The sequence below is a fragment of the Adiantum capillus-veneris genome, chromosome 16, assembly GCF_014529385.1.
Source record: "Adiantum capillus-veneris isolate H3 chromosome 16, ASM1452938v2, whole genome shotgun sequence".
NCBI lineage: Eukaryota > Viridiplantae > Streptophyta > Polypodiopsida > Polypodiales > Pteridaceae > Adiantum > Adiantum capillus-veneris.
In genome coordinates, this window is record NC_140946.1 from 115,617,088 (window position 1) to 115,627,839 (window position 10,752).

General features: G+C 40.7%; 1 pseudogene; it reads right to left on the minus strand.

Moving 5' to 3' along the window:
* Window positions 1–1,093: 1,093 nt before the first annotated feature.
* LOC147439696 (actin-100-like) lies at window positions 1,094–2,721 on the minus strand (annotated as a pseudogene).
* Window positions 2,722–10,752: the final 8,031 nt, after the last annotated feature.

The following is a 10,752-nucleotide window of genomic DNA, read 5'->3' on the forward strand; positions in this document are numbered from 1 at the left end:
AAAATATGGGCAACCACTGTTAGGTAATTCAATTGATGTGGGCCCGCTATTAGAGGGCATAATGGTGCACAAAGGTGGGAGTGGAGCACGTGGACAAGACTACAAAGAAGTGGTTATTCTAGGAAAGTTTGCAACAGAGTTTTGGGATCTATTGAGACTCTTATTATTCTATCCATAGATCAAAGGAAAAGAACTAACGACTTGAATACTTACCCTTGTGTTGAAGCTAATGGTACATAGGATATTTATTTTCCCTCGACATGTTTTTTTCTTGAAAGATTAGATGCATGTAAAACAAGACTACTAAAGTTTTTGTAGCAGATGGCAGGTATCACTAAAAATAATATGTCTTTGCCAGCATGAAACTAGACCAAGAATTAGACATCCGCATAACCTCACCTTCTAGGATATTAAAACAAGAGGGATGCCAATGAAAACAATGCAAAAGATTGGCAATGACAAGGCTTAATATGGTAACAACTAAATGGTTACCTCGCCATCCTCTGCGGCCTCTCTCAAAAGGTATAAGCAACCAAATTATATACCTTTGTCCTCCAAAGATTCCCACATCATTGGATGAACACCAACCAAGAACCTCTGAGGCTTGAACTCATGGGCTACTTCCCACAAGATTTCATCTTTGCCAATTGCCCACACATTCACAAAAAGGAGGATATCTCTTGGCAAGGAAAAGCGAACAATCCCAATTGGATCCCTAGCCAAATGCGGTAGTAGCAATGGCACTTGTGGGTGTAGCCTCAAAACTTTTTAAACAAATGCTTGCAAGTATGCCAGGCTATTAAAACAGGATTCCTCCACTTTCTACCCCCATTGTAGCAGTGCAATTATTTCCTCTTGAAACTTAACTAGCCAACTTTGATTTTGGGGCACACAATAGCTCTGCCATCGCCCACTCTATAGATACCATTGTGCTATATGTACTTGATTCCTTTAAACCTTAGAGCTGCCCAAGTCTTCTCATGCACAAAGTACTCATAGCAATAACAAAACCACATGGTCCATGGATCCCACACATGGTGATGATGATGAGAATAGGTTTGAAGAGGTGTGGATGATCAAGTGCTTCTCCACACTAGGAAGGCCTCTCCCTACTACCACATCCTCTCACCCCCTGAAGAGAATGTACACTAAACTCTTATAGCTCCCCACTGGCACAGCCTTGGAAGATCTGTAATAAGCACCTCACAAACGCATCAACCAATGCAAAATTTTCACATGGACTACATATAACAAGCATCCAACATGCTAAAAGACTTTGAAAAGCATCACTCTTAGAGACCTTTCTTGCCAATGCATATATGGACTGATTTTGGATGATTGCGGTGGCTTCTATAGTCTTCTTTCTCTCAAAGTGCGGCCATATTTAATGAAGGTCTTTGACGTACATTAGAAATGCAGGGTGCGATACTACTAACACTTTCTGCATCAATCCTTTCACTACATCTTGCAACACCTTGTTATTAGTCGTGCCCATTAATTACCATATCAAAAAGAATTGGCGGTGGTCATTAATCGCTATGCAAACACGTCCTCGACAAGACAAACGTGAAAATTGAAGCTTAAAACCATGGAGGTTGTCCTTTCACAATGTTGGCGATCATATCATTGTACAATCATGTTTTGTATTCGTTATGAGCAACAAGTGTAATAGGCACGTCTAGTACTTTTGACCTCAATTGGAGTCAAATCTTGCTCGTAGTCGAGGACTACATACGCCAGCTTCTCTTTCATGTCCCGCACGATCTCCCGTTCTGTTGTCGTTGTTGTAAAGGAGTAGACTCTCTTTGTCAAAATCTTCATCAGTGCGTCTATTAGGTTCCTTCTCGCCAAGTCCAGCCGCAGGATTGCATGCAGAAGGGCATAGTTGCATGGATGGACATGCATTTACATAGATCTTTGTGTGTATGTGTGTGTGTGTGTGTGGAGACATGTATTTCAAAAGAAAGTGTGTAGAGGCATGCCCTTCATAGATGGGCATTTCATGGGTCACCCCATCTCCAGAGTCCAGCACAATTCCTGGTTACACATATAGAACATTCAGTAAATGGTAATGCCATATGCATTAGAAGCCAGTGCAACAATCTTATTTTTGAAATTAACATCTGATTCATGTTTGTATGCTAAAACCATGGAGGAAATTGGGAGAGAGCGATTACCTGTAGTACGTCTTCTCGCATAGAGAGAAAAGACTACCTGGATTGCAACATACATGGCCGGAACATAGAAAGTCTCGAGCATGATTTGTGTCATCTTCTCACGATTCACCTTTGGATTAAGGGGAGCTTCTGTGAGGAGGACAAGGTGCTACTATTAGCTCATTAAAGAAAGCGTGGTGCCACAATTTTTTCATATCATCCCAGTTTGTAACAATGCCGTGGTAAATTGGGTACTTGAGTGTCAGAATACCTCTCTTGGATTGTGCCTCATCCCCCACATAAGCATCCTTTTGCCCCATGCCGACCATTATACCGGCATGTCTTGGCCTCCCCACAATGCTCAGAAACACTGCTCTTGGTGCATCATCCCTCGCAAATCCATCCTGCACATGCACATGTCATCCACAACACTAATTCTTTTGAATCCTGTTTTTCTAGACTGCAAAGAGATGTTGGTCCATTGCATTCAGCAATCTACAAAGTCGGGATTGATCTCTGCATCCATCTGCATTCAGCGTCTGGTATTTTTGACCTCAGCGTCCATTTGCATTCGATGTGTAAAGTTGTTAGGACATTGATTTTCTTTTGGACGTGTTTGCATGAAAGCACGCGTGCGTGGGCACACACACACACACACACACATGCAAGACAGGAAACCGCATGTGCCATATAAAATCCTGCACTCTTTGTATGAACTTGCAGTGCTAGGCCTGTACTTGTATGAACTTGTGCATGTGTTAGGTGTTTGGGTGTTGATTCCAGCTTTTTGAACGCGCACGCTCCTTGATGAACGATGTAGCATGTCTTTGCATTTCCATGCATAGAGAATCACATCTGCAGAGGATGGGCCGGGGGTGGGGTTTGTGTGATCATGTTTTGCAGCCGTTATAAGAAGCAAGGTAATGGGCATGCATAGGGAATCACATCTCCAGAGGATGTGGGTGGGGTTTGTGTTGTCGACAACTTCAGCTCCCCCCGTTTATCACCTCGCCATCATGCCGTGTAGCAAGAGCCTTGGTCTCGTCATCTGTACGGCACCAACTACTCAGCCCATGCCTTGCCAAAAATGACTCGTCCTGCAGGCTGGCCTTGACCTGCGGTCCCTTCTTCCGGACCCCAAGCATTACCCCAGCGGCCCTCCCCCCTCTAGTTAAGCCGTCACCTAGCCTCTGTCTCCTGCTCACCTTCAAGGCTCTTCCACCTCGTCACGTCTCTCCGTAATCTGCTTATGAAGGTGCTTTTCTCTCTGCCCTGCTTGGCGGCTCTCTAATGCCCCAGTTGACGTGCCCCCACCCTCGTCCGCTCCTGCTCGCCAACTTCTCTTCCCTTAACCAGCACTGTCTGCTTTGTTTTTATTGGCCCTCGCGTGCTCTTGCTTTATCTCCTGTCGCCGGCGCACTTGGGTGCTAATTGACGGCCCCTGCACCACCACTACCTCTTTCCTCTACTGCTCGAAGGCAACCTGTGCAGCCCGACTCATGCTGCTCTCAGCCCTCCTCCTCCTCTTTCTGACAGCCCTCCCGTCTTCGTTGTGCGGTCACACACGCCTGCTTGTCATCCTCTTACTGGCTCAATGACGTTTTTTGCTGCCTATCAATCCCTGTGCTAAATGTAACGGGAGTAGCTACCCGGCCTCTAGTTGCTAGCATCACCACCCTGCCAACAACTATCTCCAATGTCTGCTCTAGCTGCTAGCATGTTCAAGAGCTCACAATCCGTTCGCGCGCGCGGATGGTCTGCGAGCTCTGCTAAGGATCTCACGTTTCCTCTCATTGACACGACTATCAATTTGTTCTCAAAAAAGTTACAAGAATAGCCTTAAAATATTGACATTTTGTAGGGGAGTCTCACGTTTTCTCTGACTGTGTCAATAAAAGTAACCAAAATACTCTTAAAAATTGAAGATTGGGTAGGAAAAAAGCTCACAGTCCGTCTGCGCGCACGCGGATGGATTGCGAGCTGTCAACGATGCACGGAGTCAAAAACTCAGATGACAAAATTATGAGACTGATTGCAAGAAGCCCAACCGAAACATATTTTTCTAATGTTTGGAGACTTATTGCAAAGAAAAATTCCTGAAATACCCCTTAAATTCCAAACCTTCTCACAATACCCCTTGTATTTTTCCAAAATTTCCCAAAAAGACTCGTTAAAAATTTCTAGCTCTCAACCCAAGATGACAAAACTATGGCTTTTGATGGAGTTGTGGACTCTCAAGCTAAAATGTATTATTCTGAGTAGACAATTTATATAAATATGAAATTTAAGGATGGATCTCTACTATCAAAAAGACACAAAATTTGGAGCAATGCATTAAAATTGATAAAAAGTATTTTGATAACTTTTAAATTTTGAGCGATATTTTGGGAAGTTTCGTGTTTTTCTTAACCATTTTGGTCCCATAATTTTGGAAGAAGAGTTTTTCACTTAGTATGTCATTGAGAGATGAAAGATCGTCCGCACAACTCTACACAATCTTCAATTTTGAGCTTGATACGGTAGATAATGATTTTACCAAATTTAGCACAATCCTCATATATTTTTGACCTTGGAAACCTTGAGGAAAGGGGTTGATACTTGTCAGTGGGAATATTTGAAATTGGATAGTTGTGGAAGAACCAATTGAGTATGGCATTGGTACTACACAACACATATATAAAAGAATCTGATAGCAGAATAGCAAAGAATCTAGCACCACAATGGTAAGATTGAAAGTACCCCTAAACAAGTAGCCAATGATACAAAGATGCCTAGCTAGAAAACTTTTGTTGCAATCAAAACCTTCAGTACTACACCTTGATTTATAATCTTATTATAAGGATCCAGTCTGTGAACTCTTTTTCTATGAACTCTTAAATTGTCCCGTCTTGTTTGTGAGCTCTTCCTATATGAAGATCTGGAAGCCAAATTGTTTTGACCTAGATCTTAAAAACCAACCTTTGAGCTCAACACTTACCAGTTACATCACTGAAACATTAAAAATGTTATTCTCCTATAAGCTTCTAGACTATCTACATTCAAGCCATTGGCCTGTGAGCTATTGTTGTATGAATATTTAAAAGCCAAGGCTTCACATACCAAGAGCAAAGTTTGGAATACCATTCTTTTAAGTTCAATACTTGTGCTTTATATTTCTTGGGTCTCTTGGGATTGTTTCTACAATGTAAAATTTGTTCTTTTTTCTTATAGTGCTTGTTATACGGAGACTTTATGGCCAAATTAAATGGTGCCTACACAATACATAATTTTGAGTTAGTCTTGAGGAGCATGTATTCACTTAATCAAAACAATTAACACACTCCAAAATTTATGATTTATAATTTTTTATAAGATTCTAAGATGGGTGTATTAAAGTGTCTCTCTAGTTTCCTATAACAAGGCTATTCTTGCACTTGCCCAAGCTGTGCACTTCAAGTGGTGCAAGTTGTCCTTTTGTAAACAATGTGACAAGGATTATGATGTCTATATTTGCATCAATAATGGGTGCCACACTAGGCAGAGCTTTAAATTAGGTGTGACACTAGGTAGTGCTCTTGTATAAGGTGTACCTTTTTTATGCCTCTAATACCTTAGGGAGAATTTGCTATTACAATATTTCATTTTAGAATGCATTGCTTTCAAAGTGTGCCCTAGAAGGTGTAGCTAAAGTAAGATTTAGTTTTTTGAGCTAACGCAGCATATGCAAATTATAGTTTCAAATGTATCAATATCCCCAGGGAGTCCACTATGTAAAAATCACATTACTTATTTGCAAGGCTTGTGTTAGATCTACAATAGATGAAAAAAAACAAAGTTTGATATCACATGTAAGAAGCATCAATAGACTATGTGAATTCTAGGACACTAGTGAAAGATAACTGCAATGAAATTATTTCTAATGAGATTTTATTTTCCCAATCACATTATTGTGCACTCTTTTTGGATCCAAATGTATGTTTTTTATGGTAACGAATCAAATTATAAATCCATAGTCTTTCTCTACGTCTTAAAATAATCAACGGATTATTATCAATGTGGAGCCTCCCTAGGATAATGGTGTCAAATGTGCTTGATCTCCTTGTTGAGTGAATGCTCATGTAACATTTACTAGCCAAGTAACTTTTGTGTAGTGGAAAATAGCATGAACATAGTGAGCATTTCATTAGAATAGATTCCTAATGAGAATAACAAGAGTGCTTGGGTGGAGACAGCAACAAAAAGTATAACACCTAGTTAGATAGCATGAAAAATACTTCAAAAGAGAGGAAAATTAAGCTATTGCCAATAGTTGAGGACCGGATTACATGGAGCTGGTCCCCCCTCCAAAAGGCTTTGTATTATGGTTTCTCCCATCAAGAGAGACATTTCACAATACAATTCTTTGTGCTCCTTCAACACTAGCCAGTGCAATGAAGATGGAAACTTCATGCACTAAGAAAAACACTTATCAAACACAACATCAATTCCCTCATGGTCTCAGACCCAAGACCTCACACACCTTTGAAGATGGTGAGAGCTAGTGGGGTATGAGAGTAGATTAAGAAGAAGAAGGAGTATTCTTATGAGAAAGATGTACATCTCCTCACATAATCACTCATATTAGCATAGCTTAGCTTAGTAATTAGCATGGTAGAGGAGATGAGCATGCATTGAATCTTGGCTGTTGGTTGGATTTGCGTCACAAAGCCAAGTGTTGCTGGTGTAGGCCTCCCTTCTCACAAGCTTGGAGTATGTGGTAAGCTTTTTATTAAACCTTGAGAAGGAGAGAGAGAGAGTCTTCTTGCTCCACAGATGAGATTGTGTGAGTGTGTAAGTGATAATGCCTTTGAAAAATCATCCCACTCTCTCTCTTGGTCGACCCCTCTTTCTATTTGCTCATGCTGCAACCACCCTAATGGTCCTCCCCAAGCCTAGCCAATGGAAATTAAGCAGCATAAGCGATAGCCTTCTGAAATGTGTCCCCCTTTCCCCTTTTGTGAGAGATTTTTCTAATTAATTAATTCAACTAAACTCTCATTGGACCCCTTTGTCTCCTGGCCAATAGGAATCAGGCAAGCCATTGGGCTGTTGAATGCTCATTGGACCCCTTGGGAGACTGTCCAATAGTCTTCTAAAGAGCTTAATTCTTATTGGTTCTTTATTAAGCGATTTTAATTTTATTAAACTAGATTTACTCTAGCCTAATTCTCATTGGTCCACCTCCATGGCCATCCAATAGGATTTGAGTACACCTTGTGGGCATCTAGGCTAGGGAGCTGACATGTGTCCCTCTTTCCCCTTGTGTACAAAGGAAGCTTGTGAGTGTGTGTTGTGTTTCTCTCTCATCCCCTACTTCTTGGGCTCATCCCCACCTATGTAGGACTTGAGAAGACTTTTTGGGACACACACAAAGCATCCAATTTCCCTAGAGTTTGATCTTTGGGCACAACCTTTGAATTTTGAAACCTTAGCATTTTGGAAGTCTTAATGGGCTGTACCGTAGGGTCTTTTAATCTCATTGTTTCACATTGCTCTTTTGCAGATGGCCCCTTGTTTGGATCCCTATTTTCCCTCCTTTGGATCCCTATTGTGGCCGGTCTGCCAGCTTAACCAATATTCTAGTTTTTTCTCCCCTGGTACTTCCCCATATTAAATGATCAGTTTAACATGAGAAAATCATTTAGGAGAATTAGATATTAGTTATTATGACAGCTCATATGTGAGTTTGGATAATGGATACAAATAAAAGTAGTTAACGATGAAGGGCTCCCCCTTTTTGTAAGGGTTGTGTGCTCTCCTCAATGTGTTTACCACTTTGTAGGTAACTTGAAGTAACTGAGTAGTTTTAGTAAGGGTATGTAGCATCAAGGCAAGTTTTCCTACCATCTATCCATCATATGTGTTATTCAGATGAGTGACATCTCACATTTGTACATCTTGTTAGAGAGGAGACAAAATAAATAAAGAGTGTAGATGGAGATGAAGATAGAAACAATAAAAATAATTCCATACACTTATCTCTTGTTAACAATGCTTGCTCTCTCCTCTCAGTTTCTAAGTGCCTCCCTTCGACGTCAATAATTCCCTTTACATACTAGTTCCTAGCAATGTAGCTTTGTTTGATAGACTCACAACCTAATGCATAGCAAGGAGAACTTAAAGTGAACTTCTATAGTATAGAAGAAAATCTTGGTTATGAATGACACAATAGAGGTAACATTTAGAGTCCCTTTACATAGTATCTCCTAGCAATGTATTTTTTTAAAGACACTCACATTGTATAAATTATGGCTTTGGTTGTGAATGACACAATAGAGGGATCGTTTAGACTACTATAAGGTGTGTAGTTCAAGTTCTTGTCCTTCTACATTGGTAGATGCATGAAGATTCTAATTTCTTTGAATCTTAGTATTTTGCACTTGCTCAATGGAAAGGTATTATCTTGGTCTTCTATATACTAATTTAACAAAGCATACTACACAAGCCTCTTGAAAAGCACTTAGAACAATGGTTTGTGGCATTTAATTGCTAATGATAATCACTAGCTAGTGGAAATCCTCCATATATATTATAGTGTACTTTAAAATGGTTTGTTATGGGGATAATCATAAAGAGTATATTAGGATTGATGTCTTTAATCCAAGTGTATTGGTGTATTATGATTATTAGTGTGTTGAAAAAGATGTTGTTTTGGGTGCTACAATGAAAAACTAGCATCATGATAAAAAAAGCTCTAAATTCTCTTTGAAAGCTCTAAATTAGAAGCTTGCAAAAAATAAGCACTCGTTCTACCGTCTCTTTTTCTGGTATAACGCTTACCATGTAATAGGGTAATACATCATAGCATTCCTTATCGCAAAATTTTGTTGTTGGACTGTCGGTAATGGTACAGACATCCAATGTTGCTAGTATGTGTTCCCATTCGAGAGGTTCCAAGGCATCTTCAAGGAAAGGTTCCGGAATACACTCTTTGTCCTCAATTGCTCTTTCTAAGACGCATTCCTCTCTTCTTAAGCTTCCACAATGTGAAGCTCCGCACATCCATAGCTCTTTTGGTTTCCCTAACCATGCTGGGAGTTCTGATCCTGCTACTGTAGCTGAATCAAATTCTTCCACAGGTGTTTGGTTCACATCTTTGTAACTATGGTCTTTCAGGTGTATTTTAGTTGTTGTCTCGCCATGTCTGAGGTATATGTGTTCATAACCCCAATCTTGGACCATCTTCAATTGTTGCATGAATGGTCGTCCCAAGATGATCTCATAATTGTTCTTTTTGTCGAAATCGACTATTGCAAATGTATGCTCATACTCGATTTCGCACGAAGTGACAATCACTTTTTCTAAGAGTCCTAGAGGCTTCTCCATGAACCCATATGTCAATTGTAGTTTCATTCTGGTAGCCCTCAAAGCTGGTTTTCCCCATTTTTTCCAAATTTCCTTGGTGGCGATAGCAACCCCCGCTCCACTGTCAAGAATAGCTTTGGAAACTACTCCTTGGAATTCTACTGGTAGCGTGGTGTTTCCATCTTCTCCCTCGCAATATTCTCCAACCTTGTTCAATGGTACTGGCCTAGTGTTTAGTTGAGGCCTGTCCAACTCTCCGATCCCTTCCTGAAGCTTCAAGGTGGGGTCTTTCACTCCAAATTTTTCTAGGCATTTACCTATTGTGGTCCACATGTTTGGTCGTAACTTTAGGAGTTCTGCTAATGTGATTGTGCATGCCACCGGAGTGGACAACAGTTCAATCAATCCTTGCAAATCCATCACTTTGTTAGAAGAAAGTCTTTGAGATGGGATTGCTCTCACTTCCGACTTGGCTTCGTACTCTCCTAGGTAAGAGGGTAATGTTCTCAGCGAGTCTAGTTGGCTGTGCCCCGAACTAATTAATCCTTGGTCTCCCCCTTGTGAATGTATCTCAAAGTTCATTTGTGATCCCGCCTCAAATTCTTCAATAGGAGGTAAGATCACATTCTTTTCTTTTCTCGTGCTATTCATGTGGTTACTCATCCTATTATCCTCGTTGGCCTCACGGATTTGCTTCCACAGATCGTCTAGACCGTTACCGTCTTTACCCATTTCTGTCAATATTTTAGGCTAGAACCCGTCACTTGTCCCATCTGTGTTATTTGGCACTATGATAGGCTCTCCTCTGGACTCATAGGAATTAGTGAGTTTTTCTTGTTTCCACATGTTTCTCTAAAGTTGGTTGGACAGGGGTTGGAGCTGGTGCCTCATGCCAATTTGCAGGTTTACCCAGCGGGTCTTCCATCAATGATTGAGCTGTCTCGATCATCTTTTTACACATATCCAACCTCTATTTTTCTATTTTTGCATATGGATAAGTCATTCACCTTTGCTCCTAGGTTTGGTTCTTTTTAAGTCTAGCTTCATAAGCTTTTAGCAGTGCATCCAACTGCTCATTTACCTTGTCAGCCAGTACAGATCTTCCTGATCCTACACTTTTGGGCTCTGCTATTTCCTTGGGTGCTATGGTTGTCGTGGTGTGTGAGCTTAAGCTAGCTAGATCCTCTAACCGCTCTAATCTCTCCTTTGTATGTTTTAACTCCTCTGATAGAGCTGGTTGCTCTCGTTCATTCCTGGTTTTTCTACACGCCTT